Consider the following 17618-nt stretch of genomic DNA (forward strand, 5'->3'; position numbering starts at 1 on the left):
TGCGTCGCTTGCTCCGCAAGGCGGGCAAGTAGTGATGCGGAGAGTGACGTGGGAGGCGGTGTTTCAATTGTTCAGGGTCCTGAGGCAGACACTGTTGTGGAACACGAGGAGGACATCAGTGAGGTGCGCACATCTTTTGATGATGATGAAGCTGATCGCAATTGGGAGCCGGGTGCAGAAGACGGGGCTTCATCATCATCAGGAGAAGAGATTTGCTCTTTGTCTATGAGGCAGCAAGGCGGTAGCACGGTTGGCAATCAGCATGGGTGGCAGTAGTGGAAATTCAGGAGCCAAACGTGCCAGGGGGAGACCACCTGCTTCGCGGCAAGCTACCATTCAGGGAGGTAGTGGAACAGGGGTTCCTGGAGACGGCGCCAATTGCAGTGAAATAGTGCAGACTGCGGGTGGGAAAATAAGCTACTCTGCGGTGTGGTTGTTCTTCATAAAGAATCCGGAGGACCTTAGCGTAGTCACATGCAAAATCTGTCGGCAGAAAGTGAAGCGTGGCCAGGGTCCCAATCTCGGCACCACGGCCCTGCGTCAACACATGATTCGCCACCATAAAGCGGCCTGGGATAACCGTGGCTCCGATGTAGTGGTCCAGCCTGCCGCATCACCCAGTGGCCATCCGCTCCCTCCGTCATCCAGCCAAGGCTCCACCACCTCAGCCGAAGGGAGCATTGTGTCAAACCCTCCTTCTTGCGCTCCTGCTTCTTCCGCTCGTAGTCAGCCAATCCACCAACAATCGATCGTCGAAGTCATGTCCAAGAGACAACAGTATGCGCCCACTCATCCAACGGTGCAGAAGTTGAATGTGCTCCTGTCCAAGTTGCTGGTTTTGCAGTCCCTCCCTTTCCAACTGGTGGACTCTGCAGCTTTCAGGGAATTGATGGCTTGTGCCGAGCCGAGGTGGAGAGTCCCAAGCCGTCATCTCTTTGCAAAGAAGGCAGTACCAGCCCTGCATAAGTTTGTACAAGAGAAGGTGGGCCAGTCCTTGAGCCTGTCGGTGTGTTCAAAAGTGCACGGCAGTGCCGACGTGTGGAGCTGTAACTATGGGCAGGGTCAATACATGTCTTTTACGGCCCACTGGGTAAATGTTGTTCCTGCACAGCCACAACAGCAACTTGGACAGGTCCCACCGCTTCCTCCTCCACGCTCTCGCTCCCAGGCAGTTGGTCCTTTTACAGTGTGCGCCTCCTCCTCCTCCCCCGTGTCCTCGGTCTCCACTGCACGTCCAAATCTTGGTGGCCCTTCATCGTACCACGTTTGTAGGGCACAGCGGTGTCAAGCCGTCCTTCACATGGTTTGTCTTGGCGAACGGAGTCACACAGGGGAGGAACTGCTGAAGTTCATTAGGGAAGAAATCTGAGTATGGCTTACTCCACGAAATCTGGAAATGGGAACCATGGTGACCGACAATGGGAAGAACATTGTGGCCGCGCTGCGACAAGGATGTGTGAACCATTCACCCTGCATGGCACACGTGTTGAATCTGGTTGTCAAGAAGTTCATCAAGTGTTCACCCCATTTGCAAGACGTCCTGACATGGCAAGGAAACTGTACATGCACTTCAGCCACTCGTACACCGCCAAGCACACTTTGCTTGAGCTGCAGTGTCAGAACGGTATCCCACAACATAGTCTCATTTGTGACGTTGCCACAGGTTGGAATTCCACACTCCATATGTTGGACAGACTATACGAACAAAGAAAAGCCATCACGGATTTTTTGATGATACAAGCAGATAGGAGTACTCCCCTGTGTAACTTTAATGTGAATGAGTGGCAGCTCATGCGTGACACCTGTCGTTTGCTGAGGCCCTTTGAGGAAGCCACATTTTTTGTTAGTCGCTCAAATTACGCCATGAACGACGTAATTCCACTCCTACATTTACTCCAAAAAATTATTGAAAACATGGCTGGTCACTGCAATGGAGACGTTGCGCCTACATCAGAAGGCTACATGAGTCCTGTGGGGGATGAACTGGAGGAGGATGATGAGGGGCATAGCGGAGCACAGTTTACGGTGGATGAGATGGCCGGTGTTTCTGGTCATTGGACAGGAGAGGAGGAGCAGGAGCAGCCAGAGGAGCTGGAGGGTTATTACGAGGGAGGCGAGACAGAGGACCCAGACACACCGTGGCAGTATACAGTGGAGATGGAGGCATGTAGTCCCAGCGAGTCACTGTCACAAATGGCAAGATGAATGCTGAGTTGCTTGCGTAGTGACCCCCGAATTGTAAAAATTCGTCAGCGCAATGACTTCTGGATCTCCACCTTATTAGACCCTCGCTACCAGCCCAGAATGGGGGCCTTTTTTACACCCACTGAGAGGGAGGACAAACTGACCTACTTCAGGGAGCTTCTACGTAGTCCGTTGGCCGATGCTAATCGGCCATATGGTCCATCCACTCGCAGGACTGACTCGGGGGGCCCTCTGCGCTCACCTTCCATTGCCACGGCTGCTGGGAAGGGGAGGGGTGGCAGGAGCAGTACCGGCTCAATCAGCAGCAGCCTAAGTCTACAGTCGCTGATGAGTAGCTTCCTTCAGCCGCATAGTGAAGCTACTCATCAGAAGCAGGTGGACATGGAGCAGGACCTGAACCAGCAGGTGGTGGCTTACCTCGACATGACCCTGCCAACAACCATTGAAGATCCGCTGGACTTCTGGGCAGCCAAACTCGATTTTTGGTCGCAACTAGCGGAGTTTGCCCTGGAAAAGCTGTCCTGCCCGGCCAGTAGTGTGCCATCAGAGCGGGTGTTTAGTGCGGCCGGGGCCATAATCACCCCAAGGCAAACTCGTCTGTCCACCAAAAATGGGGAGAGACTGATGTTTGTCAAGATGAATCAGGGATGGATCAGCCAGGATTTCCAGCCACCAATGACAGATGGGTCTGAGTAGATTGACCATGCTCCTACAACAAAATTTTCTCTATTGTGGTTGGTTATGAAACCATCTGGGACAGACCTGGGCATTGTACGGCCCGCTTGCCACATACGGCCCTTTGATTGGCTCTGACCGTCCCGCGCTGATTGGGGGACAATTATGCTGCCTAATCTGGGGGACAACTATGCTCCTAATCTGGGGGACATCTATGCTGCCTAATCTGGGGGACATCTATGCTGCCTAATCTGGGGGACATCTATGCTGCCTAATCTGGGGGACATCTATGCTGCCTAATCTGGGGGACAACCATGCTCCTTATCTGGGGGACAACTAAACTCCTAATCTGGTGGACATCTATGCTGCCTAATCTGGGGGACAAGTATGCTCCTAATCTGGGGGACATCTATGCTGCCTACTCTGGGGGACAAGTATGCTCCTAATCTGGGGGACATCTATACTGCCTAATCTGGGTGACATCTATGCTGCCTAATCTGGGGAACAACTATGCTCCTAATCTGGGGGACATCTATGCTGCCTAATCTGGGGGACATCTATGCTGCCTAATCTGGGGGACATCTATGCTACCTAATCTGGGTGACATCTATGCTGCCTAATCTGGGGGACAACTATGCTCCTAATCTGGGGGAAATCTATGCTGCCTAATCTGGGGGACATCTATGCTGCCTAATCTGGGGGACATCTATGCTGCCTAATCTGGATGACATCTATGCTGCTTAATCTGGGGGACAACTATGCTCCTTATCTGGGGGACAACTATGCTCCTAATCTGGGGGACAACTAAGCTCCTAATCTGGTGGACATCTATGCTGCCTAATCTGGGGGACAAGTATGCTCCTAATCTGGGGGACATCTATGCTGCCTACTCTGGGGGACAAGTATGCTCCTAATTCGGGGGACCTCTATGCTGCCTACTCTGGGGGACAAGTATGCTCCTAATCTGGGGGACATCTATGCTGCCTAATCTGGGGGACAAGTATGCTCCTAATTCGGGGGACCTCTATGCTGCCTACTCTGGGGGACAGGTATGCTCCTAATCTGGGGTACATCTATGCTGCCTAATCTGGGGGACAACCATGCTCCTTATCTGGGGGACAACTATGCTCCTAATCTGGGGGACATGTATGCTGCCTAATCTGGGTAACGTCTATGCTGCCTAACCTGGGGGACAACTATGCTCCTAATATGGGGAAAACTGATGCTTCTGGCCTTGGGCCTATAATTTTTTGAAGTTTAGCAGTAGCTAAACACATGCTTAATGCAAATGTAAACATTGATCTTTAAATGTAAGGGGTTATGAAAACCTCTTGGGTACTGCAAATGCATGATCCAGACTCATTCTGTGTCTTTCAGAAACTACTTGCCTCCCTGGTGCCTCTGGCCTTGGGCCTTAAATTTTTGGATGTTTAGCAGTAGCTAAATACATGCTTAATGCAAATTTCAACAATGATCCTTAAATTCTCGGCGCTCTGCCAGGGCCTTCTCCTACCCCGCCTGGGCCGATCCATGGACCTCACTAACCAACTCACTAACTAATCCAATCGCTTATAGCGACGGGCGGTGTGTACAAAGGGCAGGGTCTTAATCAACGCCAGTTTATGACCCTCATTTACTGGTAATTCCTCGTTTTAAGGTTAAATAATTGCAATCCCAGATCCCTATCACGAACTGGTTTCAGCATGCAACGCGCACCTGTCCTTGAAAGATAGAGATACGCTAATCCGTTCAGTGGAGCGCGGCTGCGTCCCCGGAAATCTGAGGTCATAACACACCTGGTATTGCTCGATCTCGCAATTGATCGTGCAAAGGTAGGGGGTTATTAAAGCCTCTTGGGTACTGCTGAGGCCTACTCCTGACTGCTCCTGGTGTAATGTATGGGGTAATTAATTAAACACTCTTGCGTAGTGTTTTTTTTTTTATTTACTGATAATTTTATCGGTAATAAAATAGAATTTTCCAGAATACTAATCGTTACACAACGGAACTCTTGTTGAGTGTGATTTTTTAATGAAAATTAAAAAAATAAATAAAATACGGACAGGGATTAACTCTGCTTCATCATTTTGGGTGAAAAAAGTCCTTTGGTGATCTGATCTTTTGGAGACAGATGCACTTACACACATATTGAATTAGTTTTTTTGTAAAAAAAAATTCTAACATTGTGTGGTTTATTATTTTTGAGAAGAATGTCTTTGGGTGGTCCACCGTCCTGCATTATAGAGTCTTGTGAACTGTTGGATATGCGCTTGTTCTTACACAAAGGTATTTCTTTAAAAAATTTCAAAAATGTTGTTGTTTTTTGGAGGGGATTGTGAAGCCCGGGTGTGTACTGGTGCATCAGCCAACTCCAGGCTGTGTCTTTCAGGCAATATATGGGTTCCTGATGCCGCAGAGGTTGGGCCTGGCTCTGGAAATTTCTCATTTTTGGATAGCGGGTGCCACCTATAAGAAATCTTTGTCAAAAATGTCATATATTGTGTTGTTTTTTGGGGGGGATTGTGAAGCCCTGGTGTGTAGTGTACTAGTGCATCAGCCAACTCCACACTATGCCATTCAGCCACTAAATGGTCTCCTGTTGCTGCCAACATGTCCACGCTGTGTCATTCATCCACTATATGGTGTCCTCATGCTGCCAACACCTCCACGCTGTGCCATTCAGCCACCATATGGTGTCCTCATGCTGCCAACACCTCCACGCTATGTCATTCAGTCACTATATGGTCTCCTGACACTGATGCCACCACTAGGCTCTGTCATTGTGCTGCTGTGCAGCAGTGATTCTAAGAGCGATGCCGGTAATCTGCATGCTATTCTGAATAACAGTATTATTTCACTACCCCAGCACACTCCATATGCGTTTTAGGACACAGCAAAGTGTTCTATACCCCTATAGAGGCTGTATGTAGGCTAGAAATAGCCTTTTTTAATATTGATTCGCCGCGAACAAATTTGGATCGAAACAAACTTTTTGGGAAAATTCGGCGAATCGCTCGAATCAAATTTTTGAAAAGTTCGCTCATCTCTAGTAACATCCAGTTCAGAATTTATTTATATGTTTCTAGAAACAAGAACAGTAATGACACAATGCAGTGTTCTAAGAAAAGTGCTTCAAAATTGTTATTTTATGGAAAATAAACCTGTCAGGAGAGTTGACACCAACTCATTAAGTATATCTGGGTTTTTTCAAGCCAAATAGTTTCTTCAAAGCATATATAGCTCAAAAAATAAAGTGACAAAAGTGATGAATGAGATGAGCACAAGATATAAACTATGCCTGTCTACATATCACAGTTTCTACCCTGTAACATTTCTTTTACAGAGTTGTCTTGCATAATCCAAATTTTATGTCATTCCCAATGTAAAAAAAACAACAAAAAACAGACATTTTAAAAGTTACCACTTTTTTTTTTTGTAAGATATTCTCATCTATTGAATAATTATATGAAGAAAGTCAATTTTAAGCCTCATCAGAGAAGTATGAATATGCAAAAGATGCATTTAATGGTCTCCTGATGAATTCCAGGTAACCTGACACACAGCTGCATGCACTGTTTTGAGTGGTTGGAAAGCAACATTTTAGTACTGACCACTGCTTCTATAGGATTGACAGGGGAGGATCATGGGGTCCCAATGGTTGCTATGGCAGAAGGAGGCCAGCTGATGGCCTCCTGTCTGCAAAATACAGCAGCCTGTTAGGTCCAGTCAAAGACTCGATTTCCAAGGCTGAGTGTCAGGGTAAGGCTTCTTTCACACTGCCGTTAGCACATGGAAGTGTGATGGCCGTCGGGGGAGCCCGGGGGAATAGCTGGAGAAAAATGACTGCTTGCACCGTCTTTTTCTCTTGTTAGTTCCATTACAAAATAACGGCCCCTGAAGGACCCCATTATAGTAAGCCCCATCCCAAAAACAGACGTTAAAGGCTGAAAAAAAAAAAAAAAAGAACCTGATGGCTGTTTAAGGACGGAGCACAACTGCTTTGTGAAACTAGCCTAATACTGACAGTTATACCATGCTGCAGTACAAAAGTACTAGGTATTGCCAAGTTCATAATAACTTTTACAATAAAACAATGATTTTTTTTATCCCGTACTGTGAATGCAATAAAAAACAACAAAAAAGTGCAAGAATTGCTTATTTAGGTCCAAAACTTGGAATAAAAATTATCAAATGGAAGCATAAATCGCAAAAATGGTACCAATAAAAAGTACAGCTTGTTCCACAAAAAATAAGCCCTCACACAATGTGGTCGGATGACAAATAAAAAGTTATGGCTGTCGGAACATGGCAACACAAAAAAGAGAAAATAAAAGGATTTTGTTGTGAAAAGGAAAAAGAAAAGAACAGAAAAATCTATATAAATTGGGTATCACTATAATCGTACTGACTTAAAGACTAGGGATAAACAAATTTTTATGCACAGTGGATGCCATAAAAAACCCATAATTTAAAAAAGTTTGAGATTTTCAAAATTTTCGCAATATTTTGGAGTTTAAAAAGAAAAAATTTCTGCATGTCAACAAATCGTTATCAAAGAAAAAAATTAACCACAAATCTAAAGTACAATATGTCAAGAAAAATCTATTTCTAAATTGCTTTGCTCAGTTTTAAAAACACAGTTTCAGAACCAAGGCTTTCCTCTGATCTCTGACCAACCATAAAGTTCTGGGCAGCTATATGTTGTGTTTCTCCTACTATATACACACAGTGCTGCCTCCTGAATGTAACACCCTCCTTCCTTTAGCTTCTCAATATCATCAGCAGCAAAAGCAGCAAAGTTCCGTATTCTGAATTGTCCATTCTTTGCTGTGCTGCTATTTCTTTCCTTTCTGCTCACAAAGTACCTTGCCAGTGCATCTGTAACCTTCACATGCCATTTATAGCAGCATACTGAAAACCATCACTAGCACAGTACTAGTCTGTTTAGTTCAGTGCACTTTTATAAATGCTACAGTAAAGGAAAAAATCATTTGATCACCTGCTGATTTTGTATGCTTGTCCACTGAGTACTTGTCACCAAACTAAACTTTTAATATATTGTTCCTTATGTAATTATAAGACACTTCGCTATTTACTCGCTGTTAAAATTCTCAACCTTTATATGTTTTTAATGTGATTATAAAAAAGCCAACTAGGTGGCTCTGTTCTGTTCCCTGCATACAGCTACTAATAAGTACTGGGAGGATAAAGATTTTTTAATAGAAGTAATTTACAAATCTGTTTAACTTTCTGGCACCAGTTGATTTAATGTTATTAAAGGGGTACTCCGGTGCTTAAACATCTTATCCCCTATCCAAAGGATAGGGGATAAGATGCCTGATCGCGGGAATCCCGCAGCTGGGGACCCCCGGGATCATGCACGCGGCAACCCATTTGTAATCAGTCCCCAGAGCGTGTTCGCTCCGGAACTGATTACCAGTGACCGCAGGGCCGTCGGAGTGTGACGTCACACCTCCGCCCCCGTGTGACGTCACGCTCTGCCCCTCAATGCAAGCCTACAGGAGGGGTCGTGATAGCTATCACGCCCCCTCCCGTAGGCTTGCATTGAGGGGCGGAGCGTGACGTCACACGGGGGCGGAGGCGTGACGTCACACACCGCCCGCCCTGCGGTCGACCATAATCAGACCCGGAGCGAACATGCTCCGGGTCTGATTACAAACGGGGTGCAGCGTGCATGATCACGGGGGTCCCCAGCGATGGGACTCCCTCGATCAGGCATCTTATCCCCTATCCTTTGGATAGGGGATAAGATGTTTAAGCACCGGAGTACCCCTTTAATAAGATTAGTGAGAGCACTAAAATCCCCTTACCACCACTGTAAAGGGTTAATAAAACAAAATACTGCAGTTTTTTTTTTATCTTTTGAAGCAACAGGTATGCTTTAAGGCTTTTACCTGCTAACTGTAGTGTTTTTGTAAAACTTGAGACCTCTGCAAACTTCTGCTTTTATCCTTTTCTTTTTTTTAGAACAAACACTTCTCAGGTGATCAAATGGATGTGATATGTTGCATTAGAATCTTCATAAGGCCAGTTTCACCCAGGTGTAATGTGGGCACATTTCTGCCTCCATATAGTGGCTGCAAGTCCTGGCCCATCTGCAAGTCTGATGACTCGAATTTACTGCATCCTAGATTCCTAGACTTAAAAAAAAGCCAATAAAAATGTAACAATTTGACAAAATCCCACCAAAATGCTTGCTATAAATGTAATGAAAATGCTTGAAATGCATGGCATTTTTTTCAGAAGCAAAGAAAAAGAAGTCACCTTTACAACAAACATGACAAGAATTATTCACTTCAAGCCATGCGTTGCAGCACCTTCCTTTGCAGCTAGCAATCATTGCTGTGTTAGGCTCTGTCTGAGTTCAGGGCATACACTTGGGATGCACTGAACTGTGTCATCACGGGCCTATGTACTCTAACTAGATTGTTATATAGAAATGTTGCATGAATTTAAATTGAAGAGAGTGGGTGAGGACAATCTCTGTACAGTGCTGCAGAATATGTTGGTACTATATTAAAATATTGTGCAGTCGAAAGCCCTGATCATTGCTCCTCAGTTCTGCCTGTTGTGGAAGCCTGTGATGCTCAGCCTTACTTTTATTGCAATACTGACAGTGTATAGTACTCAGCAGTACAAATGTACCTGTGTGTAATTTACTAGCGATCAGAGGATCGCAGGTTCAAGTCCCTTAAATATGTAAAAACAAAAAATTGCACCTTTCCCAATAAAGAGCTATATTATCACTTAAGTATATGACAAAAACAAAACAAAAACATACATTTTAGGAATTGCTGCATTGGCAACAACTATAAAACTATAATGCTATTTATGCCGCACAGTGTATGGCGTAAAAAAAGAAAGGCACATCAAAATTGCTAATTCTGGTTACCTTGGCCCAGATTTATCAAACTGTGTGAGAGAAAAAGTAGAGTGATTTCCCCACAGCAGCAATCACACCTCAGCTTTCACTTTACCAGAGCTCGTTAGCTGAGCTGTGATTGGTTGCTGTGAGAAAATCATTCCACATTTTCTCTCACACAGTTTGATAAATCTGGGCCCTTGCTTCTAAAGAAAAGAGGAAAAAGTGACCAAAAGGTAAAAAGTACAACTCTCACACAACTATGTTGACTGAAAAATAAAAAAAGTTATGTCTGAATAGAACAGAACCATAAAATAGAACAATTTTGTTGTAAAAAGGAAGAAAAACATAAAAAATATGTAAAGCGCCATAATCGTACTGACACACAAAATAAAGATAACATGTCCTACATGTCATAAAAAAAAATTGACAGAACTAAATTTTTCTTCATTTTGCCTTTTCAAAACTTTTAATAAAAACTAAACAAAAAGTCATATGTATCCCACAATAGTACCAATAAAACTACAGCTTGTTACAAAAAACACAAGCCCTTGTGTAACACTCACGTTTCAGTAGACTGGAACACTGATGATAGTGGATCCGCTGGACCTGTGTGGTAGATGACTCAGACTGTACCAGGGAGCAGAGTCTAAGGTGCCACTGGTTTTCACCAGAGCCCACCACAAAGCGGGATGGACTTGCTGCAGCAGGCTACACCTAGGTCACTACCCCTGGCACAGCTCGACCACACAGGCGGCTGAGGAGATTCGAGGCACAGGTGGGATAAGGAAACTCATGGTCAGGATAGCAGAAGGTCAGGGCTGGCGGCACAGTAGCGTAGTCAGGAACCTTAGCAAGTGGTCAGTAGGCAGGTGGCAAAGGAGCAAGGTGAGGTCATGGAGCAAAGGGTATGATACATGGCAACTCTCAGTAATGCTTTCTCTCAGGCACTGGGGCAACAAAGATCCGGCAGGGAAGTGTGGGAGGTGGAGGAATTTATCAATGAGCCACAGGTGTTACTTCACTAATGGGCGCACTGGCCCATTAAATCTGAAAGCTCCGGTACGCGCGCCCTAGGGGACGGGGACATTAGCACGCCGGAGCAGAGAGGCAGATGCGGGACAGGAGAAGCACCAGGTGAGTGACAGGCTGGGATTCGCATGCGGGCGTGTCCCACGATGCCAATCCCAGCCCCGCCGGCAGCAGTAGGTAACGGGACCATGCGCTCACGGAGCACATAACATAACACCTTGTATAGCTCCATTAACCGAAAATGTTTTTTGCCAATTTTTCCCAAAAACAGTTGCAGCAAAATCTGCATTAAATATGCAAAATGGGCCCCTCTGAGCCCTATTATTGTATGTCTAAACAGCAGCTTATTACCATATATCGGGTACTACTGTAACAATTTTGGAGTGCTTATTCTCCTGTGTTGCTTAACCCCTTAAGGACCAAGCACATTTTCACCTTAAAGGGGTTCTCCGGTGCTTAAACATCTTATCCCCTATCCAAAGGATGGGGGATAAGATGCCTGATCGCGGGAGTCCCGCAGCTGGGGACCCCCGAGATCATGCACGCGGCACCCCGTTTGTAATCAGTGCCCGGAGCGTGTTCGCTCCGTTAAATATGTTCGTTAAATATATATTCATGTTCGTTAAATATATATATTTTTACATTTTTCAACTTATTTTCTTTTACACTTTTTATGTCCATAGGGGACTATCTATAGCAATCATTTGATTGCTAATTCTGTTCAGTGCTATGCATAGCACTGATAAGTATTATCGGCTATCTCCTGCTCTGGTCTGCTCGATCTCAGACCAGAGCAGGAGACGGACAGAGGCAGGTGAGGGGACCTCCGTCCGCCATTACAGATGATCGGATCACCGCGGCAGCGCTGCAGGCGATCCGGTCATCCATTTTAACTTGCGCATTGCCGCAGATACCGTGATCTGTACAGATCACGGCATCTGAGGGGTTAATGGCGGACATCCGCGCGATCGCGGATGTCTGCCATTACCGGCGGGTCCCCGGCTGCTGATAGCAGCCGGGACCTGCGGTGTAAGCCGCGAACACCGCTCCGATGCTCGCGGTCATACACAAGATGTAAATCTACGTCATGGTGCGCAAAGTACCTCCAAACCAGGACGTACATTTATGTCCGTGGTCGTTAAGTGGTTAAACTACATAGGCCCTGATTTACTAATAATGGAGTGTAGTTTACTTTGTGGGCTTTAATAAAGTATTTTCCCATAGTATTTACAAATGTTTCCCTACGTCTTGCACTTTTCCTTGTTTTTTTTTACAACTGGTCTGAGCTGTGGGGTTTTCAAGAGCTGAAATCCACCACATTTTCTGTGGAATCCTTAGTAAATATGTTGGGATTTTTTGAAAATGTAGGGGACATGAACCCTTTTTGGCGAATCCCCCTCCCTTTTCCCAGCGACCACGGCCCTTTTAGGGATTTCTGAGAAAAATGGAGAGTTGGTCGGGTTTTTACATCTTTTGGTGCAAATTCTGGAGCACAACCTTACAAAATAAGTCAGGTATACAATAGTAAATCAGGGCCATAATATTGGAAGAACTTACATTTTTTATTTTATGCTCACTATCCTCTATATTAAATCTTTAAAGCATACCTGTCTTAACACAGAAAAAAATGCTCATATATACGTTACTCACTAGGTCATTCAGATGCTTTCAGGACTTTCAGGAGTCTGATAGACAGGCCAGGGGTGAGCATAGATGAGTGCTAGCCCTGTCCTTAATTCCTGGACTGTGTGCCAGCCTATGCTTCAGCTGGGACAAAAATGATGCTGCAGCTGGACAGGATTATGCTTTGGACTATATGGGGACCGCTGGTGGTCTTATTTATAAGCTATAATTTCATTGAAAATAAGGAAAACATTTTCATAAAGTATATTAGGTATATAAGGTTAAAGGGGTATTCCGCCCCTAGACATCTTATCCCCTATCCAAAGGATAGGGGATAAGATGTCAGATCGCCGGGGTTCCCGCTGCTGGGGACCCCGGGGATCGCCGCTGCGGCACCCCGCTATCATTACTGCGCAGAGCGAGATCGCTCTGCACGTAATGACGGGCAATACAGGGGCCGGAGGATCGTTACGTCACGGCTCCGCCCCTCGTGACGTCACGGCCCACCCTCGTCAATACAAGTCTATGGGAAGGGGGCGTGGCGGTCGTCATGCCCCCTGCCATAGACTTGCATTAAGGGGACGGGCCAAGATGTCATGAGGGCCGGAGCCATGGCGTCACGCTGCTCCGGCCCCTGTATCACCCATCATTACGCACAGAGCGAACTCGCTCTGTGCAGTAATGATGGCGGGGTGCCGCAGCGGCGATCCCGGGGCTCCCCAGCATCGGGACCGCAGCAATCTAACATCTTATCCCCTATCCTTTGGATAGGGGATAAGATGCCAGGGGCGGAATACCCCTTTAATGTTTTGCCAAGATGTACAACATATAAAAGTTGTTGATACTGACTGTGTCCATTTAAAAGTATGCAGCTTACAAAATGGGGTCTTATGGCAGGTGTTTTTTTTTATGTATCAGCACCTCATTTATTTTTATTTTTTTAATCAACTGGTGCCAGAAAGTTAAACAGATTTGTAAATTACTTCCATTAAAAAATGTTAATTTTTTTATAGAAGTAATTTCTATTAAATTAAATTACTATGAATTCTTCCAGTACTTATCAGCTGCTGTATGATCCACTGTGGTCAAACAGAAAGGAAATTCAAAAGAAAAGAATTTGCCTTGGAACATACAGAAGCTGATATGTACTGGAAGGGTTAATATTTTTAAATAGAAGTAATTTATAAATCTGTTTAACTTTCTGGCACCAGTTGATTAAATTTTTTTTTACAGTGGGGCGAAATAGTATGTAGTCAGCCACCAATTGAGCAAGTTCTTTCACTTAAAAACATAAGAGAGACCTGTAATTTTCATCATAGGTATACCTTAACTATGAGAGACATAAATCCATAAAATCACATTGTCTGATTTTAAAGAATTTATTGGCAAATTATGGTGGAAAATAAGTATTTGGTCACCTACAAACAAGCAAGATTTCTGGTCTCACAGACCTGTAACTTCTTCTTTAAGAATATCCTCTGTCCTCCACTCTTTACCTGTATGGCACCTGTTTGAACTTGTTATCAGTATAAAAGACACCTGTCCACAACCTCAAACAGTCACACTCCAAACTCCACTATGGCCAAGACCAAACAGCTGTTGAAGGACACCAGAAATAAAATTGTAGACCTGCACCAGGCTGGGAAGACTGAATCTGCAATAGGCAAGCAGCTTAGTGTGAAGAAATCAACTGTGGGAGCAATTATTAGAAAATGGAAGACATACAATACCACTGATAATCTCCCTCGATCTGGGGCTCCACGCAAGATCTCACCCCGTGGTGTCAAAATGATCTCAAAAACTGTGAGCAAAAATCCCAGAACTACACGGGGGGACCTAGTATATGACCTAAATAGAGCTGGGACCAAAGTAACAAAGGCTACCATCAGTAACACACTACGCCGCCAGGGACTCAAATCATGCAGTGCCAGACATGTCCCCCTGCTTAAGCCAGTACATGTCCAGGCCCGTCTTAAGTTTGCTAGAGAGCATTTGGATGATACAGAAGAGGATTGGGAGAATGTCATATGGTCAGATGAAACCAAAGTAGAACTTTTTGCTAAAAACTCAATTTGTTGTGTTTGGAGGAGAAAGAATTCTGAGTTGCATCCAAAGAACATCATACCTACTGTGATGCATGGGGGTGGAAACATCATGCTTTGGGGCTGTTTTTCAGAAAAGGGACCAGGATGACTAATCCGTGTAAAGGACAGAATGAATGGGGACATGCAAGGGCATCGAAGATGAAACGTGGCTAGGTCTTTCAGCATGACAATGATCCCAAACACACCGCCCGGGCAACGAAGGAGTGGCTTCGTAAGAAGAATTTCAAGGTCCTGGAGTGGCCTAACCAGTGTCCAGATCTCAACCCCTTAGAAAACCTTTGGAGAGAGTTGAAAGTCTGTGTTGCCCAGCTACAGCCCCAAAACATCACTGCTCTAGAGGAGATCTGCATGGAGGAATGGGCCAAAATACCAGTGAGTGAAAACCTTGTGAAGACTCACAGAAAATATTTAACCTCTGTCATTGCCAACAAAGGGTATATAACAAAGTATTGAGATGAACTTTTTTTTTTGACAATGTAATTTTATGGATTTTTTTTCTCATTATGTCTCTCATAGTTGAGGTTTACCTATGATGAAAATCACAGGCCTCTCTCCTCTTTTTAAGTAGGAGAACTTGCAAAATTGGTGGCTGACTAAATACTTTTTTGCCCCACTGTATATACTGTATTTACGCTAAATGCTTATCTCAAACTTGAAGTGACACTATTGTTTTCTCACCCTTTAATTTGGGAACTGTTCTACTTGAACTTGTATAGAAAACTCAACAAGCCCCATTGTTGACACCATTGATCAAGTGTTTAAAGTAATCAAAGTGCCTCAAGGTCTTGCAGTGATATATGTATCTATTCACCTACTGAGACACTCACAGCAAAAGCTTATCTACAGTAAGGACTAAGAGCAGCCAGCTAAGTCTTTGAAGAAACTTCCCTTTTCAATGGCCGTATAAGGGCACAGCACCACATTGGCACAATAAAAAAAGTTTAGGCTATGTCCACATTTGTGTCAGAGGCTATGTTATTTCTGATGCGTAAAAAAACACTGCATTCAGCTGGCAATACTGGTGTCTGTTGTTCAATGGAATCGGCATTGCATTATGGTTTAAATTTTTATCTGAAAAGCAGATGTTAGCAGTACCTTAAAGGGGTACTCCGTTGCTATACATCTTATTCCTATCCATAGGATAAGGGATAAGATGTCTGTTTGTGAGGGTCCCGCCTCTGGGACTCCCCGCGATCTCCGTCCAGACGTCAGGCATTCTAAACATTATGTTCAGAACACCTGATTTGGTAGGCCGTGGTCGTGATGTCATGCCACACCCCCTCCATTCATGTATGGTAAATCAGGGTAAATATATCTCAGTCGGTATGCATTTTTTTTTAAACTAAAAAAGATCCCCTTTAACCTGCCTTAGTTGTACTGCATTTGCTATAAGTTTCATAGTAGTTACTTTATCCATACCAATATGTTTGGAACTTGGTTATGCTTCAGAAAATGATTGGTGTTTTGCCCTCTCACTATATATTTGTAATGTGTAGGCGAAGGTTCCTGTATTTTATATGTGGTGTACAATTACATTATTAGAAAATGTACTGGTGCGTGTAAGACGGGACACAAGACAGCAGGGCTACCGCTGCAGTTGCTTTAAAATATCCCATTTTTATATAATAACTAAACTTTTTTCCAAGACTGAGTGTTTATTAAAACCTAAATTATTTATAGCATGCTTTATCTACAAGAGAAACCACTCAACATGACAGAGTGCGGAGATAGTGGTATACGCATATGCAACATTAATCATGCACTGGCTGCTTTAAACAGTTCCACAACAGCATAAAGGAATAATAGGATACATGATACATAATGCATTAGATAAAAATGCATGTATGGATTTCCTGTATGTGTCAACAAATGAAAAAAAAATTCTGCCACTTTAAATGGCTTTCCATTGACATAACCGGACATCATAAAATAATAAGAAAAACTGCCAAATAAATTCCTATAATAGGTATGGTAAGCAATCCTGTAGGACAAGCAACCCATTATGACCTTATCATGGACGGACATAGACACAGTGGTGTCAGCTTTGGACAGAGGTTCTGTATACCCAGCAAATACATTGTCACTCTGAACAAAATGAATGGAGGAAGCCAAAGCAGCAGCACCAGCGTGCGCGTGTAATCACTTGTCACACATGAAGAGAGATGTGCACTGCTGCCTGCCTGTATCATTGTGTCATAGAGAAAGGGAGTCTGCAAGTTGCTGTAGTCAATGCAGATGGACCAAATGCAAGACATTACATCAAACTGTACAGGAAGTTTGCAAGCCAGATGAACTGCACAATGAACCTACCAGTCTACATGGCCAACCTACCTTAGACTCCTTGACCCAGATGAAAATTCAACCTAGTAACAGGTACACGGGTCACCGTATGGGGTCTTGCTTGTAGGTAGCCCCTTTGGTGCTGATGTTTACGACTGCAGGTCCCTCTTAGGATACTGCACTGGATGGACATCCCCTGGCTGTTTTACATCTTTGCTTGCAGGGTAAATCCACCTTGACTGGCATTTCTGTTGTCACCTCTGAGTAGCAGGCAAGGAAGCAGTGAGGGTAAGGCCATGAATGCTGTTTTAATCCGTAGCATTTTCGCTCTACCTCTGTGACAAGTGTAGTTACTGTCAAGGCTTCCAGCAACTGGAGAGGTTTTACAGCAGCTGTGAACATATGAAAAGCAGAAGGGGTGTATGGGATGGGGAACAGAGACTGTGAGTGCCATCTGCAGGGAAACATGAGGCAGCAAAAGGCATGTAACCCTTTTATTGTGCCTGCAATGCTCTGCGAAAGGCTTTAACATTCACAATGCAGCATTCTACACATTCTGTGTCTGGAAAATGCATTGCATATACAGTATAGTGTATATTACCCATAGAATATTTTCCACGACTATGAGTGGGTACAGCTGTAGTTGCTGCATTACTATAAGGGGTGTTATATGGAAAGAGGTATTACAAAAGTAAATGACCGACTACAGGCATTGGTCACATGGAGAGGTTTCTTTCCCTAAGTATGCTATAAGCAGGACTGGTAAATAATTCAATAAGCCACGTAAATTTACAAGAAGCAAACACACACACACA

At 44.3% G+C, this 17618-nt stretch overlaps 1 protein-coding gene across 1 annotated transcript in view; it reads right to left on the reverse strand.

Moving 5' to 3' along the window:
• LOC130282437 (cGMP-dependent protein kinase 2-like) overlaps positions 1-17206 on the reverse strand; it is a 201128-nt gene extending 183922 nt beyond the window's left edge. Inside the window, exon 1 of the mRNA XM_056530692.1 lies at positions 16855-17206. The gene's annotated coding sequence lies outside the window, so the exon portion shown is untranslated. The remainder of the gene's footprint in view (positions 1-16854) is intronic.
• Positions 17207-17618: the final 412 nt, after the last annotated feature.

The sequence above is a fragment of the Hyla sarda genome, chromosome 7 (genome assembly GCF_029499605.1).
Source record: "Hyla sarda isolate aHylSar1 chromosome 7, aHylSar1.hap1, whole genome shotgun sequence".
In the NCBI taxonomy this organism is placed as follows: domain Eukaryota; kingdom Metazoa; phylum Chordata; class Amphibia; order Anura; family Hylidae; genus Hyla; species Hyla sarda.